Source organism: Papaver somniferum, chromosome 7 (genome assembly GCF_003573695.1).
Source record: "Papaver somniferum cultivar HN1 chromosome 7, ASM357369v1, whole genome shotgun sequence".
Taxonomy (NCBI): domain Eukaryota; kingdom Viridiplantae; phylum Streptophyta; class Magnoliopsida; order Ranunculales; family Papaveraceae; genus Papaver; species Papaver somniferum.
Genome location: NC_039364.1, coordinates 201,863,755 through 201,873,056, shown reverse-complemented (window position 1 = coordinate 201,873,056; position 9,302 = coordinate 201,863,755). Strand labels below are relative to the sequence as shown.

Sequence of the window (9,302 nt, the reverse complement as noted above, 5' to 3'; positions counted from 1 at the left end):
CTTCAAATTTTGAATTTGTGGTGCAATGGTAGCATGACTGACTCCACGTCAGATGATGCGTGTTCGACTCAGGCCAAATTCACTCATTCATATATTGTTTTTTGTGTGAAACTTTGGATGTTGATTCCATTTACTAGGATCAACTTCCATTGTTGACACAGCTGGATTAGAATATTTTTCAGTTATTTGTGTTAACTTTGGTTATTGGATCAACTTCCATTGTTGACACAACTGGATTAGAATATTTTTCAGTTATTTGTGTTAACTTTGATTATTGACTTCACTGGGACTAACTTCCATTATTGACACAAAAAAGTTGGAGTATTTTTTCAGATATTGTGTAAACTTTGGTTGTTGACCCCATTCATTGGGATCAACTTCCATTGTAACGGGCTAGAAAATTTCCCTTCTAACGGGTTGGTATTGAACCCAATTAGCGAGGCAAAACCTCCAGTCCCGTCACTTAGATAGGACAAGGTTAATAACTTTGAATTAAAAATGTCTTCCAAACTTTAGTATAAAGAAAACTATCAAAGATATTTCGTCAACATGAGAGAATAAGAACAAAAGCTTCACAAGAACAGAACTTAATTATGCCTAGTTCCAAATCGAGGAAGAATAAAAGAGAAACCATAAGAGGAATATATATGACAAACAAGACACAAATCAAAGGAAATACCTCAATGACACTTCCGTTTATTAAATACAAGTTCTGCAAACCAACATTCATTTACAAAGGCATTTGAGTACTTGATGGAAAATTTAAGCAAAACTGAACATGAACAGTTAACAAAACACTCTCAATACCCACTTGTTATCATGCCATGATAAATACATATATAAGGACAACAAAGTAAATACCAACTTTGCGTCCCTAGCTTCGCTGCCGCAAGCTTCTTGTAGCTTACTGCTCCAGAATGAAACCTAACTCTGTCGAAAACAAAACAAAACGGGGTGAGCCACAACCCAGTAGGGAACCCAGTAGGGGATATAACGGTGTTCGAATGCCAGGAGTTAAACAAATAACATGCCAATAGCTTAAAGCAACAATAAAGCATCAAACTTTCAATCTGAAATTCACAAGTAAAAGTATTTGTTCTTAAATATTTGTAAGCTGCCACTCAATTAAATTCAGATAAAATTACTCTACCAATTACATGGTCGTAGCCAACGTCAGGGTAGTCCGATACCAGCCACCATTATCAAACAAACGGTCTTCCGGGTTGCCATCCGTAGATGGGGTGCCAATTAAGGCCCGACGATCCTATAGTAGAGTTCTCTAGTTTCCAAATCCAGTTGTCACAAGGGAAACATCAAACCAAATTCTGAAGAACCTCGTAAATCAATAACTGAAAACTTACTCAAATATAAGCACTGGCAGCATTGGCAAATAAGTTCTTACTGAGTCACGATAACTCAACATGTAAACAATATGCAAAGAAACGAGCAAGCTCAGTAAAGCATTCATTGCAAAATTCACAAATTATGAAAGATTCTCATTTTATTAAAACGTAACAGAACTAACCTATCCTTGACTGCCGAGAGGAATAAGAAGAGAAAACAATTCAAAATAGATTGGTAATACAACCCATTCTTTGCTTTGGCCTGAAAATCATATGTAAGTGCCTGATAATAAAACTTGTAAAACTCTCTTTGATACGCAAATGGCAAAACTTGTATGACACAGAATCTGAAATGGATTCACTCAAAATTCCAGTTTGCATACCCATTTTCCAAAATTCATTACACGATGAAATGAAGCGAATTTGGTCTCTTTGGAAACCTTAGAGACCCTTCTTCAAGATAAAAATGATAGGAAGAAGTAAATGGTTTCATAGCTATGCCGAAAACGTTCTACCAAACAGAACAGAAATCACATTTTCGGGATTTGCAGTTTGCATAGTCTATAATCAAAAATATGTACGAGATTCATTTGGCGACGAAATTCAACAAACTATGGCTTGTTGGAAATATAAGAAGTCCTCTTTTCATATAAAAATTATAAGAAAATACAGTAAGGTTTACATCTGTGCCGAGAACACTCACTAAAACAGGACATGAGTCACATTTTTCAGAAAACTGCAGTTTCGGTAGTCCGTAAATAAAAATTCATAAAAAATTCATTATGCAATGGAATTCGGCAAATTTGGTTTCGTTGGAAAGCTGAGAAAGCCTTACTCAACATAAAAATTTACCAAAAGAAATGTGGCATACAACTGACTCGAAAAGTCTCAAATAAACAGGACAGGGATAATCGTTTCAGAAAGTTCAGTTTTGGGGGTATTAAATCAAAAATTGATACAAAATTTGTTAGAAGACGGAATTGGGCAAGTTTGGTCTTGTTGGAAAGCTGAGAGACTCTTCTTTGACATAAAAATGATAAGCTGAAGTATTGAGGTTCATAGATGAGTGAAAACGCCTCGGCAAAACAGCACAGCAGCACCATGTTCAGAAAACTTTCAGATTCGCAAGTCTCCAACAGAAAATTTGTATAAAATTCATTTAGCTGTGGATTCCAGCGAATTTAGTCTTGTTGGAAACTAGAGGAAGTCATCTTTAACAAAAAATTGGTAACAAAAGAAGTGAAGTACATATTTGTTTCGCAAAGCCACAATAAAACATGATAGCGACACTTTGAAATTTCAGTTTTGACTATAGTTGGAGTTAAATCAACAAATATGAAAGACTTGTTAAATTTCTCAATAATCAATCATAAATATCACAGTTAAGTAGAGATTTTAAATATCCATTTAATGAAAACACAAGGATTAGGATTAAACAAGACGAACAGGTTGCATTAGCTCATGTAATCATTTATACAAACATGTAATATGCTACTTTGGAAACTAAACTATGAAACTTGATTTAAGATAAAAAAAAAAATCAGAACTAGATTATTTTCAGACCCTACTAAAACTTTAGGAAAATCAAAACATAAATATTTGGGAGTAATAACAGTTCCAATGTTCATAAAACGAGATGGCATAATCAACCCACTCTACATTAGCAAGGATTATCAAACAAAAATCGCCAAAATCGTACTCCCTCTGCAGACTCAAGTAAGGTTACCAAGAAAATTGAAGTTGCGGTAATGTAAGATGATTAATCATGAGACAAAGATGATTACCAAATACCATTTAGTGAATCTCATGAATCATACAAAACAAGGAATAACGGGGCAACTAATCCACCAAAATCAGTTTGATTAGCACCAAATAAAACGAGAAATTTAAAAAAAAGAAACCCCCTACCGTAATCGCTCGTCCCACAGCAAGAGCACCCATTTGCATCCTTGTTCTTGAAACATCAATTCATTTAACCAAAAAGAAAATAATGATTTTATGTTATAAAACGAGATTATAATTTGAAACCGAGAGAGGAGTTCTTTACCTCTTCACACCACTGCACCTCAAGGAGCTATATCAACAAACTCTCATTCATTCAACCCTCCAACACTCACTCCTACTGGGATTTTAGAGATGGGAAAAAAAAATCATTTATAGGGGGTTAGTCTTCGAGTGATTTTTGGGAGTTTAAGAGAGTTTGAGAGAGTGTAGGGAGTTTGAGAGAGTTTGGTGTTTTTGAGTTCATAGAGTTTGGCGGAGTGTAGGGAGTTTGAGAGAGTTTATTAGAGGGAGTTTGGGGGAGTTTGAGAGAGTTCACTCCTAACTCATTCTCTTAAGAAACAATAAACCCTCATTTGCAAATAAAAATGATCTTTAATCAAAAGAAAATAAATAAATAAAAATGATCCTATCTCTGCATCAATAGTATGTTGTTGTTGTGCAACGAGGATAATTTTTTTCCCCTACATTTTAACGGTCTCCATACAATTCTAACTCCCTTTGTTCACGAACATTTTCCCACATATCATCCGCTATACTCTTTCTCCATGCATTAGCTTCTTGACGTTGTTGTTCTTGAGTTTGTTGTGTCAAAACTTCGTCGTCATTTACAAGCGTTGATGGATGGCTATCTTCCTCTTCCTCGACTGGAAACTCATCTGAACGGCATTCTTTTCGCAAGAAGTTGTGTAAGCCTGCACAAGCTGTCACTATCTCCGCTTGCACTTGATACGGAAATGGAGGTTGAGACTTAAAGATCAAGAAACGAGACTTCAAAACACCAAACAATCTTTCAACTACATTCCTCAAAGAAGCATGACGCATGTTAAATAATTCTTCAGCCTTTTTCGCATGATTACCCGTACCAGAAAATTCTTTCAAATGATAACGTTGGTCACGAAATGGTGTTAAACAATATCGTCGGTTCACAAACCCACCATCCCCCAAGTAATATTTACCTGAATAAAACACAAAAAGAAAACTTCGTCAAGTAGAATCCAAATATAACTTAACCAAAAAATCAATACTTCACATTAGATAAAAGTAAAAATACCTTGCGGTATTTTCAGTCCATTTCTTTTTTCATTGCGTCGTTAAGTATTTTCGAATCATGAGCAGACCCTTCCCATCCACTGAGCACGTATATGAACTCCAAGTCGAAGTTGCAAACCGCTAACACATTTTGAGATGTAATTCCATGTCGATTCCGGTAAATGGTTGCATCTCTTTTCATCACCATTGCTGGAATATGTGTACCGTCCATAGCTCCAATGCAATCCTTAAAGTAAGGGTAAAATCGTGTACTCTCTCGAATTTTAGTTGGAGTTGCACTTGTTGGCTTAGCCATCATCTTCGGGGCTATAGCATTCAAAGCTCGCAACATCCTATTGAAGTTTTTACTAACTGTCCATCGAGAGCGACCAAATGTGTCACGTATTCTGCAATATCGTGAACTTTGGCCAACAACGAGTAAAAATGTACCAAGCATTTCTTCAATAGAAACACATCTTGTATCACGTAATGGTGTAGTTTCTCGAATGATACAACATAGTTTTAAAAAAATATCAGGGTACATCCTATAACTTCGTCGAAAGTCTTCTGGGTCTTCACGCAAAACTCTCCTTATATAGTTATACCCAAACAAAGTAACTGGGCGTCTCATTAGTCTTTCAATACGCTGACTTTGTATGTATTGCAGTTGCTTAATTATATCCATCAACCATGAATGCACCTCTGAAAGTATATTCAAAAATATGGATAGTTCAAATTCATTATTGTTGCTTACCTCTTCATCATCACTGCTTTCATATTCTGTATCGAAGGCTTGATCTTCACTATCAGTAGATAAATGCAAATCAGACATGTTCACCTAAAAAGATGATAAAAGTACTTTTTTTTATTAGAATCATCATTATCTCAAAAGAAAAAAAATATATGTGTATAGAAAATAAGCATATAGAATATAAAGTTCATAGATTCAATATCATAATAACCATAAAGATGTCAATCCATAACAATAAGTAGCAATAAATCCATAACAATAAAGTCTCAACTAGGAAAAAAGAAAAATTAAATACTAATAGTTACGAAGCAAAACGACCAAATGTTGTAACTCTAAAAGCCCATTGCGCCTAACAGAAACTTGCAAAGATGACAGGTTTATGCTTTTAACTTTGAACCAATCCACAACTTTCTCTCTTCAGAAGTAAAACGTATGAATAAGTTCTTCTTGTGATTGTTGTCCACAATGAAGAAACACAGTTTTACAGTGGATAAAGTTAGGAGTTCTAGCAAGAAATCTAATGGGGAAGAGCTGATGCTACAGCTCTGGGTTGAGCAAGAGAACGACAAAGTTGCTTGCTGAGCAGTTTCTAGTTCTTAGTCACGCGTTCAGTCACAAGTTCTCAGCAAAGTGTTTAATAACAAGAACAACTCTATCCACTGCATTATTAAAGATGCAGTTCACTGGTTCAATTATGTTCTCCCTCTGCTCCCAGAAGAGGAACATCTTACTCATACTCTGCAGTCTGTTAACGTGACACCCAAATGGACCCCCCCTGAAGCTAACTAAACTAAGCTAAATGTCGATGCTGCTTTTGAAAACTACAAAGCTGGGATGGTTGTTGTGGCTAGAGATTCAGAGGTTAAGTTCAAAGGTTGCGGTACAATTTCTCATGATGTTTTAAATCCTTTGGAGGCTGAAACTAGAGCAGTTCTGCTAGCTTCTGAGTTCGCAGCTGTGAATGGTATGCACAATGTGATAATTGAGAGTGATGCATAGAAAGTTGTCAAGATGCTAACTGACGAGAAGTTTCATATCCCATGGAGATTGATGCAGATTGTCAACAAAATCAGAGCTCATTCAAGGAAGATTAATGTTGTCAAATTTAACTATCTACACTCCTGAATACATGTTTTCATCATTCAGATACATCCCAGTAGCAATCATTCACAAGTTCTCAGAAACAATGAAACAGATCCTAACCATTTAACAGGCGTATGAAGTAAAGACTGGATTACCCTATGATATTGTTCTTGGTAAAAATGGGAGAGCAAAAATTATATTGAAGTTGAAGCAACAACACAACAAAGAACTGGTTCTCTTGTTTGTCAAGATCGATCTGTTGTTTCCCCTGCAGCAGAAGCTGCAAGAGCTGCTATTGAACTTGACAGAGAAAGGGTTTTGACAGAGAGCAAACGATAAACAATCAAAACAAAAAATCAAAGAAGAAAAAAAAACCCAAAAACTGAAACATGAAAAACAATCAAATAGTACAAAAAACAAACAATCAAAACAAACAAATGGAGATCAAAGAAAAGAAAAAGCATACCTGAAAGAAACGTCTTTCTCCTCTTTTTCTCCGAACAAACTCCCTCCCAAATCTCTACTCTTTTGAGAGATTCATGTACAGGCAAAAATACACTATCAACTCTCTAGAACTCCCCAAATCAACAAACTCCCTAGCTTTCTAGGGTTTTACCACTAACGGGGATTTCAAGAGTTTTTTTCAAACTCTCCCACGACTAACGGGTGTTTTCTAGGGAGTTTGGGAAACTCTTCTGAACTCTCCCACGACTAACGGGTATTTTGAGAGACTCTCCAGAACTCCCCCAGAACTAACAGGAAAAAACCCAACTCTCTAGAACTCCCCCAACTCCCTCGAGGACTAACACCCTATTAGAGAAAGAAGGCCAGAACAAAGGTCAGGAGAAAAATTAGAATTTTATTCCTTTGCCCCAACGCCCTCGACACCTGTGTAGTTGCATGAAGATTTTCTTCAAGCATTTCAACATGTGTCTCACCGCATGGATACTTATCAAGTCAACCGGGTATTGGTTGGATTAGAGCTGACATGTAAATTAGACACCCAAATTTAGGTTTTTAGCAAAAGAACAGAAATTGATAAAGGTGCTCCATAATGGCTATGAGCCTCTCGTACTGAAATTCTGCACCAGAATACATTAGGATTGGGGTTAAAGAACTAGGGAAAACTTTAGAATGTTACATCCATTAATGACGTGACTGAACTGGAGCGTTTTTTTGTTATTTGTATCAAATTTGGTTGTTGACTCCATTCACTGGCATCAACTTCGATTGTTGACACAAAAAAACTGGAATATGTATTAGTAATGTTTTTTTTTTTCACTTTTAATTTTTGGATCAATTTCGTTTGTTGACACAAAATTTTGATGGCGCGGTGGCGGCGGCGGAAGTGGTGGTGGTGAGCGGCGGCGACAATGGTGGTGATATCATCGATAGTGCTGGTGGCGGTGCAATATTAGTGGTGGTTGTAGTTAGTAAGCGGTGGCGGTGGTGGTGGTGGTGGAGTGGTGGTAGCGGCGGTGCTGGTGGTGGTGGAATGGTTGTAGCAGCGGTGCTGGTGGAATGGTGGTGATGGTAGTGGTTGTGAACTAATAGGGAAATAAATTTGTTAATGGATAAGGTTTGTAAATGAAAAACAATTATAAGTGAGGGTATTAAGGTAATCTATTTTTTAATGGATAAGGTTTTTAAATGATAGGGGTATATTTATTTTCGTAGAAGGGTATATTTGTTGGGTGTCAAAACTAAGGGTATTTAAATAATGTACCCGACAAAGATTATGTTGATGTGGTATTTACAGAGTTCAAAATATAAGCGGTATACTCCGTAATTCAATAAATTCCTTGACACTTTGATAATAATGATATGACCGAGTCTAATCACTAGAGTATTATATATATATACAGCTTCGCATGTTATGTTTTCAATATAATACGACTTGAAAGATACTTTAGGAATTGAAACAAGTCAAGTCAGTATTACTAACCTCAAGTGAAGGATGATGTCTTCGTTGCTGTCGTTACTTCTTCTCATTCTTCGGGTCTTCGGAGTAATACTTGTACGTCACAACATTCCTAGACTGTCTAGTCTATCCTAAACGAAGTTGACTCTAGTATTTAATCAAGCGACTCTAGATGAGTTTTGATACTAAAATATGACAACCAAACTTGACATACCAACGCTTGGTGGGTTCAACCGAGCTATGCTCTAACAATCTCCCCCTTTGTCAATTTTAGTGACAAAACTCTATTACATATTGAGATAAACGAATTATAAAATAACCCATTCTTCATACGCTTGATTCCGCATATATAGAAAAAATAAATGTCGTTGTTGGCATTTGAATAACAAAAGCTTTACTCTCCCGAAAGGAAAACTAGGTAAATATTCAATCCGAACATCTTTGTTATTCCCCTTTTGTAGTATGAAATACTACACAACATGATGATATGTTTCTCCCCCTTAGTCTATGATTTACTCTTTCGCTAGATACAACGTTTAAGCACATATATCCTTTCATAGTGATTATAAATCACTTGTTTATTCCATATATTTATCCCCCTTTTTGTCACAAAAATGATCACTATCAAGTAATACGAAGTTAATGTTTATGTAATTTACTTTAAATTATAGTAACAACAATTATAATTGCGGGAAAAAGAAAGTGAATGACACAACAAGATTTTGTTAACGAGCAAACCGCAAATGCAGAAAAATCCAGGGACCTAGTCCAGAATTGAATACTCTCAGAATTAAGCCGTTGTACAAAATCACACCAACTTCGTATAGTTGAGACCAAGAAACTAAACTTATAGTTCACCTAGTTTCTTCAGTATCCTTGCGCTTCCGACATTCAATAAGTGCACGCACTGGAACAATTCCTTTGGTTTGTATTCCAAACAGTAAAGGAACAACAAATTTGTTCGGTAACAACTCTATTCAATCTCAGTGATATGAGTTAGACAAAGGCTCTTCTGTTTAATCCAATAAACTCCTTTGTCGGGTTTAGATCAATCTATCCAACAACTACCAAAGTAGCAGAGTTTAGATTATGCAGTCCATAGTAGGATCCATCAAGATTCTAAATACTGATGCCGATCTACGCAACTAATAAATCAAATCTATCAAAGATA

General features: G+C 36.0%; 1 long non-coding RNA gene and 1 pseudogene across 1 annotated transcript; both read right to left on the bottom strand.

The window, feature by feature from the left end:
• Positions 1-619: 619 nt before the first annotated feature.
• On the bottom strand, positions 620-3,580 carry LOC113299386. Its single transcript, XR_003334851.1, has 2 exons — positions 1,151-3,580; positions 620-930 (listed from the first exon to the last, which is right to left on the bottom strand). It is a non-coding gene; the product is annotated as an uncharacterized LOC113299386 (long non-coding RNA).
• A 289-nt stretch (positions 3,581-3,869) lies between these two features.
• Positions 3,870-4,692, bottom strand: LOC113294416 (annotated as a pseudogene).
• Positions 4,693-9,302: the final 4,610 nt, after the last annotated feature.